Consider the following 16,000-nt stretch of genomic DNA (forward strand, 5'->3'; position numbering starts at 1 on the left):
AATATGGTATCTAATACATGTAATATGTAAAATATGTGTTAATTGACTATGTTATTGATAAGGTTTTCAGTCAACAGTAGACTTGGTATTTATGTTTTTGGAGAGTCAAAAGTTATATGTGGATTTTCAACTGTGTATGGGTAGAAGAGGTCAACATCTCTAAATCCTGCATTTGTTAAGGGTCAGTTGTATATTGTTCACCAAATAGATTACATTTTCTCTTAACTTGATAGATGTGAGCATAATTGAGTGGAAAAGGTATATAATATTGAACTACAAACTAGAGAATCTTGTGTCTTGAGTGATAGGAAATAGAGCTACAGGACAAAACAAGTTTGGGGAATAATACTCATCTCTGACTCCTGGTTCTGTCACAAGAGTTGTGGGGATATAGGAAATGTTTTACCCTTATATGTAAAACAAGAAAATTAACATCTATATCTTGGAATTATTGTTAAGAATGCATGAAGCAACGTGCATGAAATGCTAAACAGAGTCACACCTAACAGTCACTCAAAAAATGCTAATTTGTCTAAGGCAGCATAAAGTACTACTTAGAGAAGTACTTACTTCTATATTTTAATGTTTATTTTTGAGAGAGAGAGAGAGAGTATGTGTGTGTGTGTGAGCATGCCCGCACGTGTGTGCATGCTCTCAAGTCGGGGAGGGGCAGAGAGAAAGGGAGACACAGAATCTAAAGCAAAATGCAGGGTCTGGGCGGTGAGTGCAGAGCCCAACACAGGGCTTGAACCCACTGACCACAAGATCATGACCTGAGTCGAAGTCGGACATTCAACCAACTGAGCCAACTAGGTGCCCTGAGAAGTACTTACTTCCTGAAGAGAGAAAGACCAGGTTGAGAATTCTGGCATCTTGATTTACTACCTGTGTGATCTTCTAGCCATTGAACCTTGCTGAATCTCAGATATATGAGCCAAGAATAATAATGTTGTATAAATATGTTGATAGAATCAAGTTAAATTGATGTAAAATACTTAGCACAATCAGGAAGTGCTCACTAAATTATATTTTCTATTGTAAGATGTCATGCGTTAGTGATCGTTAAATCTTTTCTTACATGATCAAAAGGAAGTTTTTCTTTTTTCTTTTCTTTATTTACCTCAATTGTGATAAAATCAAGAGGTTATATACATGTACAAGACTCATTAGTTTTCGTGTATTTATACCTCGGATGACCCTGAAAACCTAAAAGGTTTCATATCTTTAACAAATCTGTCTACTTTCTCCCATCAAGTCCTTAGTCTCAGGCTCTTTATTTATTATCTTTTTGAACAGAAGCTATTATAGTAAATGTTCTCCTTGATATCTATGTAATGTTTATAAAGCATTTTCTCCTTGATATCTATGTAATGTTTTATATAGCATTATTATTTGTTTACTTATTTTATTTATTTTTAAATGTTTTTATTTATTTTTGAGAGAGAGAGAGACAGCATAAGCAGGAGAGGGTCAGAGAGAGGGAGACACAGAATCCGAAACAGGCTCCAGGCTCTGAGAGGCCAGCACAGAGCTGGACTCGGGGTTCAAACCCACAGACCGTGAGATCATGACCTGTACCGAAGTTGGATGCTTAACCCACATAGCCACCCGGGTGCCCCTATTTCAGTGTAAAAATGAATGCCCACAGCCCCCATGTATGGACAGAAACAATTTTATGTGCACTAATGTATATATTCAACACTCCTTTTCCATCTGTGAGTATAGAAACAGCACCTTGTCAATGGACAAGCCCTCTGTCATGCTGACAGCAAGAGTTGGGCATTGCTTGAAGTTACAGGATAGGATAAGCAAAGGATATAAAATAATATGAATAAACCTAATTATAGTAAACGATATCTAAGGGATGAAAATGTAAGTCAATATGTTTAGTTGTCAAATGAGAGGGAAGCCTACTATGGTTCACTATTCCATAGAATCCCATATCCCAAAAACATTTTTGACTCTTAAATAATAAATAGAATTATTCTAACTATGTTAAAAACTTATAGCATTGTAAAAGATATTTATAAATATGGCCATCCTTTACCAATAGAAGACTGTTGAGAATAAAAATATTTCATGCTCTTAGTTAGATGTGAACATATTTGGTAAACAAATGGTAAGAGTTTCTTTTGAAAATTAGGTGTTAATGATGTATTCGGTAATGTATATTTACCAAATATACAAATTTTCAAAATGTTATGACGAGTAGACTATATGCTCAAAAAGGCAGACAAAAGGGAGGAAAAAATTGAGGTCAGAGACAAACTTCTCTCAGTGTTGTTCTTTATGTCCCAAAGCACACACACAAACATTCATTCAAAATAGAACAGTGGGGTCGCCTGGGTGGCTCAGTCAGCTGAGCGTCAGGCTTCGGCTCAGGTCATGATCTCGCGGTTCGTTTCCGGGGTTCACGCCCCGCATCCGCTTAGAACCTGGAGCCTGTCTTCGGATTCTGTGGCTCCCTCTCTCTCTCTGACTCTCCCTGATCCTCCCCTGCTTGCACTGTCTCTCTCTGTCTCTCAAAAATAAATAAAAAACATAAAAAAAATAGAACAGTGGTTCTCATCCAAGGACAGTGGGCGTGCGCGCGCGCGCGCGCGCACACACACACACACACACACACACACACACACACACACCAGGCGATATTTGGCAATATCTCAAGACCCGCTTGGATGTCACAACTAGGGGAGGAACACTATCATCTGTCAATAGAGGTCAGGGATGCTGTTGGAAAATCCTACAGCTTACAAGGGGGTCCCCACCAGAGAGAAGTTGCTGTTCCAAAATATCAATAATTCTGAAGATGTGCAACCCTGACATAGAGTAAGCCAAGCTGGCCTGTGCATTGGTAAAACTGGAAGGCTAATTGGTAGGCCTGGGTGGCTCAGTCAGTTAAGCATCCAACTTTGGCTCAGGTCATGATTTTGAAGTTTATGGGTTTGAACCCCACTTTGGGTTCTGTGCTGACAACTCAGAGCCTAGAGCCTGCTTCTGATTGTGTCTCCCTCTCTCTCTGCCCCTACCCTGCTCACACTCTCTTTCTCTCTCAAAAAATAAATAAACGTTAATTGTTTTCCTTTTTGATGGAGGACTTAGGGAACCTGGATGTTTTAGTCAGTTAAATGTCTGACTTTGGCTCAGGACATAATATTGCAGTTTGTGAGAGTTCGAGCCTTCTGTCAGGCTCTATGCTGACAGATCAGAGCCTGGAGCTGCTTTGGATTCTGTGTCTCCTCTCTCTGTCACTCCTTGGCTTGTGCTCCGTCTCTCTGCCTCTCTGTCTCTCTCAAAAATGAATAAATGTTGGGGTGCCTGGATGGCTCAGTCGGTTAAGCTTCCGACTTCGGCTCAGGTCATGATCTCATGGTTCGTGGGTTCGAGCCCCGCGTCAGGCTCTATGATGACAGCTAGCTCAGAGCCTGGAGCCTGTCTTTGGATCCTGTGACTCCTTCTCTCTCTGACTCTCCCCGGCTCATGCTGTCTCCCTCTCTCTCTCTCTCTCTCTCTCTCTCTCTCAAAAATAAAAACATTAAAAATTTTTTTTTAAAAATGAATAAATGTTAAAAAAAATTTTAAGAGCACCTGGATGGTTTGATCGGTTAAGTGTCCAACTTTGGCTCAGGTCATGATCTCAAGTCTGGTGTATTTGAGCCTCACATGGGGCTCTGTGCTGACCGCTCAGAGCCTGCAGCCTGCTTCGGATTCTGTCTCCCTCTCTCTCTGCCTCTCCCCTGCTTGTGCTCTGTCTCTAAAAATAAATAACAAACATTTAATTGTTTTTTAAAAAATAAAAAATTTAAAAATGGAGAGCTAAATATACTCATGGAAAGAAATTCTGAAAAGATATTTTCGAGGACTGCAAACCAGTACGTATGCTTTACATATATGCATAGCCATGTGGATATTTCAACATGTACATTTAATTAAAAAATAAATTATATATAATTAATTGCACTATGATATTATTGATTGTCACACTAATTGCAACATATTATTAGAAGCTTTTAATTGAACACTTGCTGTGCTATATACATTCTCCCAGTTTCTGGGATGCAATGGTGATTGGTATACTGTCTCTAAATACTAATATTGAGATGTAGGAAGCCATTAACATATGCATTATTCTTTATGCTTTGTTTTGGTTAGAAAACTAAAATGAATCCTTCCAAAGCTGCCTTAATAATCAGACTCCATAGCTGCTGTTTGGGGGCATAATTTACATAATATTTCTTCTTTATTTTAATAAAAATGTGTCATTCACATGCGCCTCTAGGTGTAAACAGTGAATAAAAGACAGAAAACATTCACAAACACAAAAGCAAGCTACACTTCCACCTTTCTCAGGGACCAAATGTTTGTACCAATTAAGGAAACATACTTTGAAAAGACATATCTTGCAATGTGCCCTGAAATGCAATTAACTCCAGGTTTATAGAATTGATAATGAAAGGGAGTGTGAGTCTTCCAGGCATCTGTGGAAAGCTTCCTGACTTCAGTCTTTGTGTTTCAATTTTCTAAACTATTAGTAAGATTCTTCAGATGTCTAAGAGCAAACCATGTATAGCTTTTGTCTCTGTTAACTCAAAACAAGAATGTGCAATTGGACAAATATAACCATCACCTTTTAAAAAATAAAATCAGGACCAGGCTATTTACTAGCAATGTAAAAACTCTTGATTTAAACAGACTTCACTCATCTCCCAGTGTATTACAAATGGAATTTAGGAATTTCCTGAATAGCTACTGTGAGATGAACAATCCTATGTTGGACATGAAATGGAGATAGCTTTCTAGAAATGTGACCTTATAGCATGTGACCTTTTAATGGCACATTAAGAACAGTGACTGTTCTTTGCTTGCTCTTGGTGGGTCAGGGGCTTTCTACAGCACGCTAAACACTTTTGAAAGAACCCTGCAGAGTCTGTTATTCATCCCATTCTATGGATGATAAATTGAGGGCTCAGAAAGGTGAGGACTTTGGCCAAATTTACATAGTGATAAAGTGGCAGACTCCAAATTTAGATTCAGTCTTACTTTATACCCAAATCCCTGATTAAAAAAAAAAAGAAACCAATAGCACGCTGCCTCCCAAATATCTCAACTTACTACTAATAAAAACAACAACAGCAAAAACTGCATTCACAGAAGTCACATATCATAAAGTGGGAAGCCGATGATTACATGTTTAGAAAGCCCATTGATTGAATTCCAGTACCCGCCACCTAGGATTTGTGTGGATACGTTTCACACACTAGAACAAGAAATACTGAAGACAGTCAAGTCTCATTTTAACTCAGCATCTCAGAAGCAAAACTGCTCTTAATTTGAGTTTATTCATATTGTGAAGCCAAGACATACACAACTCGATCTAAGGCAACAATAAGAAAATTACTAAAGTCCTCAATATTTCTCACAGAATAAAGAGTTTTAGTATAAATTTATATAAGTATAGTCTCCTACCTTTACTTCTTTTCCTCTCTGATCCATAATCTGATTTTATGTACACATTGCCAACATTTTTAATGTTTTCTTTGTATGATAACTGTAAAGCAACCACAAGGAAATATTAAATATTTTGCATAATTGTGTCCAGTGCTCACCATGACACTATTTAGGAACTATTTAGCCTATTTGTAACATAAGATATTAAATACAATTTTGGTTAGATTTGGAAATATTGCCAAATTAAAAAATATCTTTCTATAATATCTTTAAAAAATAATAGTTGCAGAGATTTAGAAGTGTTTGATCAGTCTATTTTGAGTTTAGTTCTAGCCTTAGAGAACATATGCTTCCTATATATTTAATGCATCCTTATAATGGTGCATTTGTTATTCCTTATTCATTTTAAAATTTTCACCTAGTATGTGTTGGGATGAAAGGTAGGAGTCCTGCATTAATTTGGAATGCCATAACAGCAAAAAAAAAAATATATATATATATTTCAAAACAATGACAAAGTCATGTTGCAAAGTTGAAAAGTAGAGTAAAAAATATTTAGGGAGGTTTACATGTAGGGTTCATACTCATGGAAAGCAGATGAAAAATAACCAGAAAATGTTTTTCAAATATATTCATATAAAAATATCATCCATTATACAAGGGGGTTTTATCCTACAGGCAAAATTTATTTATAAAAGCTTAGCTTATTATAAAGCAAGAGTACCTTAATTGGATCCTTAAGAGCAAGACTTAACCCACCCTCATCAAAACTATTATATTCTCCTCAGACAGAGAAAACTCATTAACGACATTTCAGGTAAACAGGGCAGAGACAGAGAAAGCAGGCTTCCACTTAAAATCAGAAGTTTTAGTCCATGACTTCTGTTTTATAATTGTACCACTTTATATTTAGTTAGTAGATTTACACTAAAAACTTGACCATGATATGACATTTGAGAATATAAAGGGATCTAAAGGTTCCTGACAGAGCCCTGTTCTTATGTGGATACAAATATCTGTAGATTAGGAAGGTTGAGTGACTCACACAGCTAAGTATAATCATAGAGACTGGATAAGAATGTGGTCACTTTGACCATGCTTCAATAAAGATCAGAAAAAACCTGTTGATTTTTCCAGCTGGGGACTCACGTTTCTCTAACAGCTTAGTTTGTGGTGGTAACAACCCCAAATCACAGTCGTGATCCCAGAAGAATAACTTGTTTTCGAGTGGGGGGCACATGTGTAACTCATTTAGCCCTGGATTGAATACTTAAGCCCTGGCTTAGTGACATTCTGGTAGTCTATTGACTGGACACAAAACACCCAAATAGAAATTTTTCAAAGATATAATAAGTGCTTATCATGGTTCTGTAGCATTCCAGAACTCAGGATTATTAGAATTTCTGATATCTCAGTTACTTAGAGGCATGAATACAGAGGAAGACATCCTATTTGTGCAGAGATTTTCATTCTTTAGATATTTTTGTGTCATTGGATCAAGGTTTTGGTTCAGGAAGTTAAAAAGCTTTCTAAAGTATCTGTGTGCTCTGTGTGCGCCCTATTTTATTAAGCATAATACACACTATCAAGTGGCAAATGGTCCTTGTGTTTTATTTATTATTTATTTATTTATTTATTTATTTATTTCTGAGAGATTATTTTCTGGAAGCCTGGATTGTGGAGTAAATTGCATCTCCAGGGTAGGCTAAGAGAACCCTAAATTTTTTAATGAGCCTAAGCTATACTGCAGGTTTGTGACTTTTGGTTAAATTAAAGATGAATCCACATTGCTATGATATCCCTCACGGAGTATATTAATTAAAACTTATCTATTGATCATAGTCAGTAAAACTTACAAAAGCTGCTATTGGGGAGGCAAAAATCTCAAATAGGTTTGCTTCATCACTCACATTCTGTATCTAGAAGTATCTAAATATGGAAACTGGAAAGGTCTCCTCAACATTAAGCCAACTGATGTTTCTCTAAGTAAATCACCGTAAAAATAGATTTCCATTACATAAGTTTTAAATTAATTTCTTATAGTGAAATGGACAGACTATAATGAAAGTAATCAGTGCCTCTGAGGACTGAAATTTTATTATTGAAATGAAAAATAACTTTCCAATGCACTTTAACATGACTAATAATTATATTGAGTCTTTGCCTCCATAATCAAAGGGAAACTGTGTGTCAGATGATGAACTGGGTAATTTGTTTAAAGTTGCTTCTGTTAAGAGAAATACTTGAGGAAAGAGAATCATAACTGAGATGCACTGTTTGCTATGGCCATAACTTGTCTGCAGATTTGTTGGTCCATAAATTCTAATTTGAATAATGAACTTTCATCATATTTCAGTATAATGCATTTTCTCTGTACTTATTTCATCAATACATATTTACTAGAAATATGAAATGATGCATTTGTAGAACTAGATGACAATATGACAGGTGAAGGGATAAAAGTTATAATCCAGAATTGTATATTATGATGGCGACCTTGCAAGAAAATCTCTTGTGCTAAATGGGCCCATTTATGTCCCAGTGGGAAATTAGTTAAGGTTTGCCTAAGGAACTAGTCCAATTAGAGGGCCCTTAGGGACTACTGGCCAAATCTGAGCTGGCATAAGATTAAATTGTACTTACTCTAGTCTATAGCCAGGAGATTACTAGTTCCTGAAGGACAGCATCTTATTGATCATTGATCACAAAATTTCCCAAATAGCATTTGATATAGTTATTATCTTGATGATAATTTCACTCAGGATGCGGTGAACATTTAGTGGTGGTAAGGATACAGTGGTGTGTCATATCATCAGATAGGGTAGTCCTTGCCTCTGTCTCAGCATCTCCTCCCTCCTACTACCCCTTTGGCCACATGTGTCTGTAGATTTGTACAAGAAACTAACTAGATGTACTATGGAGGGTCATGTCACTGTATTACATTTTAAAATAATGTGCAGAACTATGAGTTCAGGGAAATACTATGGGAATTTAAGGCGGATCTGTCCTTTTTTAGTATTTAGGTATCTCTCGATCACAGAGGAAAATAAGCTAAGCTCTCATTCTTAAAAAAAAAAAGAAGTTTGTTCCTGAGTGATTCTAACAAATTTCATATATATATATATATATATATATATATATATATGAAGAATTTTAGATAATAGGAATCTATTAAAAAAAACTTTACATGAAAAAATACTGCTCTAGATAAGTAACACATGATGACTTATTGGTCTGCTTATTTCTACCAAAATATGTATAAAAAACGTAAAGGCTACTATGGAATGCCTTAATTAATTTCACATTAGGTATTAACACGTTCTTCTTTATATTACTGAATAATTGGTTAGTTTATTATTTCACTTATGAGGCAAAGTCATACACTTATGCTTCTGTGGGTGAAAGAAAAAGAGCTTTACTCTCATATAGTTTCCGAATAAAATCACTCCTATGCACTGAGTTACAAAAAATTTAATTTTTGATAGATTTTTTTTTAGAAACAAACAGTAGTCACATGGAAACACTTATTCATTCAGTAATAATCCTTACTCAGATCCCACTGTGCTTACCTCACTTTGCCAGAAAAACAAAGCAGAAAAGAACAAACAACAACAAAAAGCGCTTACCACTTGTGAACCTTCTCATCAGAATAGACTCAATGTTTCCAAGAGAAAGAAAAACCTTCCTAAAGGACATTAAATTTTTTTTTGTTTTCTTTTATTTATTTTTGAGAGACAAAGACAGAGTGACCAGGGGAGGGTCATAGAGAGAGGGAGACACAGACTCTGAAGCAGGCTCCAGGCTCTGAGCCAGCTGTCAGCACAGAGCCCGATGTGGGGCTCGAACCTATGAACTGTGAGATCATGACCTGAGCTGAAGCCAGATGCTTAACCAACTGAGCCACCCAGGCACCCCCCTAAAAGACATTAAAACAAATAATATTTCTCTATTGACGCCTATCATTTGAAGCTCAAACAAACATAAAGTAATTTCAAATATTACCTGGTATCATTCTTGCAATAAAATTATGATGTAGGTCATATCTGCATTTTGTTTACAGAGAAAGCTCAGAAAGCTGATACACTGATTAAGTCACAGAGCTAATAAGTGGCTTAGCTTGACGAACATCAGTTACTTGGTTTCCAAACCTGTGTTAATTTCCTTACTTCTTAACACCATTTTCGCACATATGCTAGATCTATTTCAGAAACAAATTCCCAAAGAGTTCATCTTTGCATTCTGAATAAATCAAGCCCAAGGTCTACAGCTTGTACACAGAGAAAAAGAATATAGATGTTTTCAAGGGGTCTGAAGAGGTTATTACCTCTAAAGTATATGAAAACTCGGAAATCTGTTTTTGGGAAAAGCCCCTATAACATTCTTCTTTTTCATCTGTGTATCTTCAAGAGCCTATCTATGCTTCTAGCCTTTGAAAATGCAATGTGAGTTGAACTTTCTCCACCAAACATATCCAGTCATCTCTGTTTCAAAGAGAGTAGTCACATTGTCTCATGGGCTTCCTTGAAGATATGATTAAGTTATATAAATGTGATAGAAATTAAATATATTTATATTTTATTCTAAAGTAAACTCTTATTACTCAAGTGTAACACTATGTGCAAGGGCAGTAATATTGATTGGAACATTAAAGTGTGGATGAAGGAAAAAAATTCTTTCTCTATTATATCTACAAGCTATAGCAGGAAGCTTCTCTTTCTTTTTTTCTCTAGTCCAGTAGCTGATACCGGAAGAACAGTGGTCGGAAGAATGCACCCAGTTCTGCAGCCAGATCTAAGATATATCACTGCGTCAGTCTCTCACTTAGTTTTAAATTTTGTACTTTCTGGATGGTCCATAATGGGCTTCTCTCTAATGCTCACCCTTCAAGACTGAACAAAACCATGTCTGAAGCCTAGTGTTGCTTAGAATTTTACTGTTCTCTCTGATTTTAAACTCTGAGCATCAATCGTGTTAGTTTGCAAATACTTTATTTTCCCTTTCTTGTCCGTTTGCTTAACTAAATCATGTCTAAGTAATTCCCAGGTCTTGTTATTTCCTCTCTTTAAATATCCCTCGTTCCTTTCTTATACTCCTTCAAAGAAATATATAATGAATAAAGCCTTAATAATTGTCTACTTTTTAAGGGAGCTTACAAATATTACTTAATGGACATATATTGTGTTTTAATCTCTTGCCCTAACTAGCTCCTTGATGTTGGATAAAACTGTACATTACTCCATATGTACATGTACACGTGTACATCACATCAGTTTCTTTCTCTGTAAAAAAAAGGGGGGGCTATTAATAGTACCTATCTCATGCAGTTGATTTCAGTTTGTAGGCGAGCTAATATTTAAAAAACACTTACAATGCAATATGGTACCCTGTGATAGCTCCATGAAGGTGACCTTTCTTTACCTCTTTTTAGATAACTTTTGTAAATAATTCAAATATATGTATTTCCTTCACATCTACATATATCATCCCTGAATAGTCTTATATTAAGAGAGAAGGTAGAATGTGAAGAATAATATATTCAAACAGGTTGCCAATTTGCATATACTCTTGCCTCAGTTTTCACTGGTTCATTCGTTATGGCAATGGACTAGAATGGTTTTTTTTTTTAAATACTTATTAGAATTTCAATTTCTCAAGTTTTATTATTAATCCCAATTTAGAATTTACAACATCTACACAAATGGTTACTTGATTTTATGTTTGCTGGATATCCCTGAATTTGTCAACTTAATATTAGCATTCCAAAAATTCTAAATATTTATATATGAATCCATAAGATGCTGTGTTGACTTTATGGAGGTTTATAAAAGGAAACAAATGGATGTTATTATGAAAATATTTTTAAAAGTTACCTACTGAGAATATCTTCGTCTATTTTTGTTTGATAAACAGTTTCATGGACCCATGCAACTTTTTAATTTTATATAATTAGCACTGAATGATTCTACATTTATCTCACAAATGGTTTTAAATAGTTCATTTTTTTCCTCAGATCTTCCTTCTTTACTGAGTTTGTATTTGTATGGCTAGGCAGAAATCCAAGGTTAGAATAAAGCAGAACCATTTAGTTCTACTTGAGTTGAAATTCAATTGCAACTCCACATACATGGCTCTACATCCAAGCATGCCCCTTATGCTGTAGATTTCCCTAGAGGGGCAGGTCACATAGAAAGCTAAAAAGTACATAATATGAGACTGAAGACACATACCGAGCATTATACCTACGGTTTAAAATAAAATTTAAATATATATTTTTAATTCAAAAAAGTTAAATATATTTTAATTCAAATAATAAATAAATATTTATTTTAAAAGTATTTACTTACTAAAGCTAGCATTTACATTACAAAGCTCTGTTTGAGGTACCTAAAAGAGAAGAGATTGCCCTGAGACAGAGACCATGCATTTCATTGTCTTAATTTTTTTAGAAACAGAAGAAATACATTTTGTCCCCCAGACTGACAGTTCTGAAGTGATCAGATTTCTAAGATGGGCCATGTTCTCCCATATTTCATAGGGATGTGTTGATAACAATGTACCCTGAACTTTGCAGCAAACTTTGCAATTGAATATGTTTTAATGCCATTCCAAAAAAAAAAAGTTCTATAGGCTGTATCCAATGCATAACATTATTTTATACAATTATTTCCATTTTCTTACCTTTTGTTTCAAGACAACACTATTTTTTTTTTCTGAATTGTTAACTTTCTGCAGTCTAAGAGTTGAAATAGCCACTATGAGTTAGGTCTAACTTTCCAATACAGACATCACTGTTCTTAGGGTATCGAAACATGGGAAGTATCTTGAAGACAGGTTAATGACAACGGCCTTTAGATGACGGAATACCCAGATTTCCAACTGATTACATTTTAAAGGAAGTTATCCTTCTCCTGTGACTAGAGTTCTCACATCTGCACAACCAGCCCTCACCCTCACCACCGGGCCTGGGGAAATACAATATTATGAGATTTTTGTGTGTGTGTGTGTTCTGAATGCAAGTCAAAATCAGTTTCAGTGTACCATGACCTAATGCTTTGGGAAAGCCCAATGACATCACCCTTTCCCACTGTTCTGTAGCATCCGGATTTCACGCCTTTTCTCTGAACCAGGTTTGCTTTATATTTATTCTTCTTCCTCTTCAAATGCCTTCATTATACTGAGCTTTCTTCAATTAACATATAGTTATTAAAACTATCGATATAAAATGGTCTACTCCTTGCTTTGATAACACAGGTTACAAGGGTTATATTCTAGCTCTTCTAATGTTTGTTACATTAAAGGGAGTTTCTTAGGATGCTCTATAGTTTTGATCTGCACGATGCTATTAATCCTCGATAATGTGCATGCATGTGTTTCCACAGGTTGTTACAAGATTTCACACCTTAGCACTGAGTTCTACATACTCTCTTAACACATTACACTTATTAAAGGCATGGAGTTGTATTTCAATGACATTATACTCTGTTCCAGAAACTATGATTAATTTTGAAATATTTCCACCACCAGAATCATGTGTCCTATGAGATTTCTGTCATGCTAAAATAGAAGTGTCTCTGTTACTTTTGATGGAAACCCCTGTATTTGTTCTCTGGACAAATAACCTCACTTAACCTCACTCAGCCTTGTAATAGAATTCACTGTAATTGTTCACTTAAAATATCTTCCTTTCTTGGCTCCTGTGCCACCCCATTCCCACTTTCTCTCTTCCCCTAGATGCTTCCTCTCTTTTTTCTAGCACCTGCTCACGTACAGATGCTGGACTGCTTTAGGCTCAAAAGTTTGGGTGCTTTAGTGCTCAATGTTTCGTTTACTTTTCTCCTACAGTTCTCTCCCAGATGAAATTATACTGTTCCCATTTCCTACATTTAGGCTGCTATATCTCAAATGGATCTTTCCTGTTCAGAAAACTCACTTGAACTCCACACTCATATCCAATTCTCTGCTTTTTTATTCCACATGTTTATCTAATTGACTTCTAAGGCATAACATGTCAAAATCATTGATTTCTCCCAAATTCTTTTTCTCCCAAAGGAAGGTATTTTCTCCCCTACCTCTATCCAGCTCCATAAATAGGTTTATCAATTACATGGTAGATCAAACACATACACACACACACACACACACACACACCATCACCACCACCAACACCACCACATGAAAAACAAGTCATTTGTAATTTACTTATGCCATTCCCATAAAACGTTCTATAGGCTGTATCCAATACATAACATTATTTTATACAGTTCTTTACATTTCCTTTCTTTTCTCACCTTTTGTTCCAAGACAACACTATTTTTTAATTGTTAACTTTCTATAGTCTAAGAGTCGAAATAGCCACTGTGATTTTTCCAGTACATAAATAGTTACGTATTTCCTTTGTTTGAAAAAATCCCCCTTTTCAGTGCTTGCATGGCTCAGTCTATTGACAGTCTGACTCTTGTTAGCTCAGGTTATGGTCTCAGGGTTTGTGAGATCAAATCCTGCATTGGGCTCCTGCTGACTACTTCCTGCTTGGGATTCTCTCTCCCTTCCTCTCTGCCCCTCCCCTGCTCACTTGCATGTGTGTGTGTGTGTGTGTGTGTGTGTGTGTGTGCACACGCACTCTCTCTTCCAAAATAAACAAGTAAACTTAAAAATAAATCCTCTTGGGATGTCTGGGTGGCTCAGTGGGTTAAGCGTCAAATTTTGGCTCAGGTCATAATCTCACAGTTCATGGGTTCAAGCCCTGCATCAGGCTCTGTGATGACAGCTAGCTCAGAGCCTGGAGCCTGCTTTGGGTTCCGTATCTCCCTCTCTCTCTCTGCCCCTCCCCTGCTCAAGCTGTCTCTCTTTCTCTCAAATACAATTAAAAACATAAAAAAGTAAAGAAAAAAAGAAATCCCCCATTGCTTTTTCAAAAAGGTAAGAACTGTCTACCATGTGGTACCTGGATTGCTTATCCTACCCCCAGCCTCATACCTCATCCTTTCTGCCTAGCCACAGTGAAACACACGTTGTTTTTTAACCAAACCAAGTTCTTTCTTTAATTTGGAGATTTGTGCTTTGGTTTCCTGTATTACGATTGTTCTTCCCCTAGTACTTTGCACATAACAAGTTCATTTTTATTCCACAGGTCTAGATGAAATGTTACTTAAGCTGAAGTTAAGGAAGAAGGGAGAAGTGTTAGAAATTTAAGGAGAGGAGAAAACACTCTTCCTTAAATAGTTCTAGAAATAGTTTGGAACATTTCTAGAACACACAACGATTGTTCACTATATTTTAATGCATATTTATGTTAATAAACTGTTGCTGGATAATGTAAAATTCCAAAACTTAGGGGTATAGATTTATAGCCATCACACACACACACACACACACACACGTGTGTGTGTGTGTGTGTGTGTGTGTGTGTGTGTGTGAAGGGGGGGCGGAGAGAGAGAGCTAGCTGCAGATCAGCTGAACTAAGCTGGCTTTTGTTTGCCAGGTCTTTTAACTCCAAAGCATTCAATCCTGCTTCTGCTCATTTACGAGGTAGCTCCCCCCTAGGATGGGGTTCCTGGACAGGGATGACATTGTCCTGTGTTTCTCAAGTCCTTCTGGGATCAGAGAATCAGCCCCAGCATGGCCCTTTTGTGCAGTAGCAGAGCAGAAGGAAATATATGCCATGTCTCAGGAAATCCGGCTCCAAATATGGAACAGGACACCATCACTTTCAACTCATTCTACTTTTTAAAATTTTTATTTAAATTCCAATTGGTTAACATCCAATGTAATATTAATTTCAGTTGTGTAATTTAGTGATTCAATACTTACAACACCCAGTGTTCATCTATTTGCTAAAGGAAGCTGGACACCACATCTAATATGAAAGAGCTCTACAACACTTTAGCACTGGAGAGGGAAGATGATTTATGGCCAATAATGAGCCCTACTCCCATATATTTGTTTTTTCATTTTGATCACTAAACAAGGGGGGGCGCTAGGTGATGGAGATACTATGGTAGTTAACTGAAATGTTTTGGTTTTTATTTTCATATTACTCTTCAAATCTCAACTATGATCAAACTCCAGGATAAACATCTGACATCTCTGTTATCCTAAAATTTTTGTACATATAGAAATGAGAAGCTTCACTAAGGGCTTAGTTTTTAGGAGGAGCCTGGGTGACTCAGTTGGTTAAGCATTTGACTCCCAAATGCTGCTTAGGTCATGATCTCATGGTTCATGGGATGGAGCCCTACATCAGGCTCTGCATTGACAGTGTGGAGTCTGTTTGGGACTCTCTCTCTCTCTCTCTCTCTCTCTCTCTCTCTCTCTCTCTCTCTCACTCTCGGTTTCTCTCTCTCTCTCATAAAACAAACAAACAAGCAAACAAACAAAAAGGTTACTGTTTTTTCTTCCAAGGTACTATAGACTTCCTTGAGGCAGTTTTTTGTGTCTCCCTTATTAATCCCTCAATTTCTAGCTAGTACCTACCATTCTATTCAAGAAGTTCAGGGGCGCCTGGGTGGCTCAGTCGGTTAAGCCTCCGGCTTCGGCTCAGGTCAGATTTCAC

The 16,000-nt window shown here is 36.5% G+C and overlaps 1 protein-coding gene across 1 annotated transcript in view; it reads left to right on the top strand.

The window, feature by feature from the left end:
• CDH18 (cadherin 18) overlaps positions 1–16,000 on the top strand; it is a 497,699-nt gene that overhangs the window by 414,368 nt on the left and 67,331 nt on the right. The window lies entirely within an intron of this gene.

The sequence above is a fragment of the Suricata suricatta genome, chromosome 6 (genome assembly GCF_006229205.1).
Source record: "Suricata suricatta isolate VVHF042 chromosome 6, meerkat_22Aug2017_6uvM2_HiC, whole genome shotgun sequence".
Taxonomy (NCBI): domain Eukaryota; kingdom Metazoa; phylum Chordata; class Mammalia; order Carnivora; family Herpestidae; genus Suricata; species Suricata suricatta.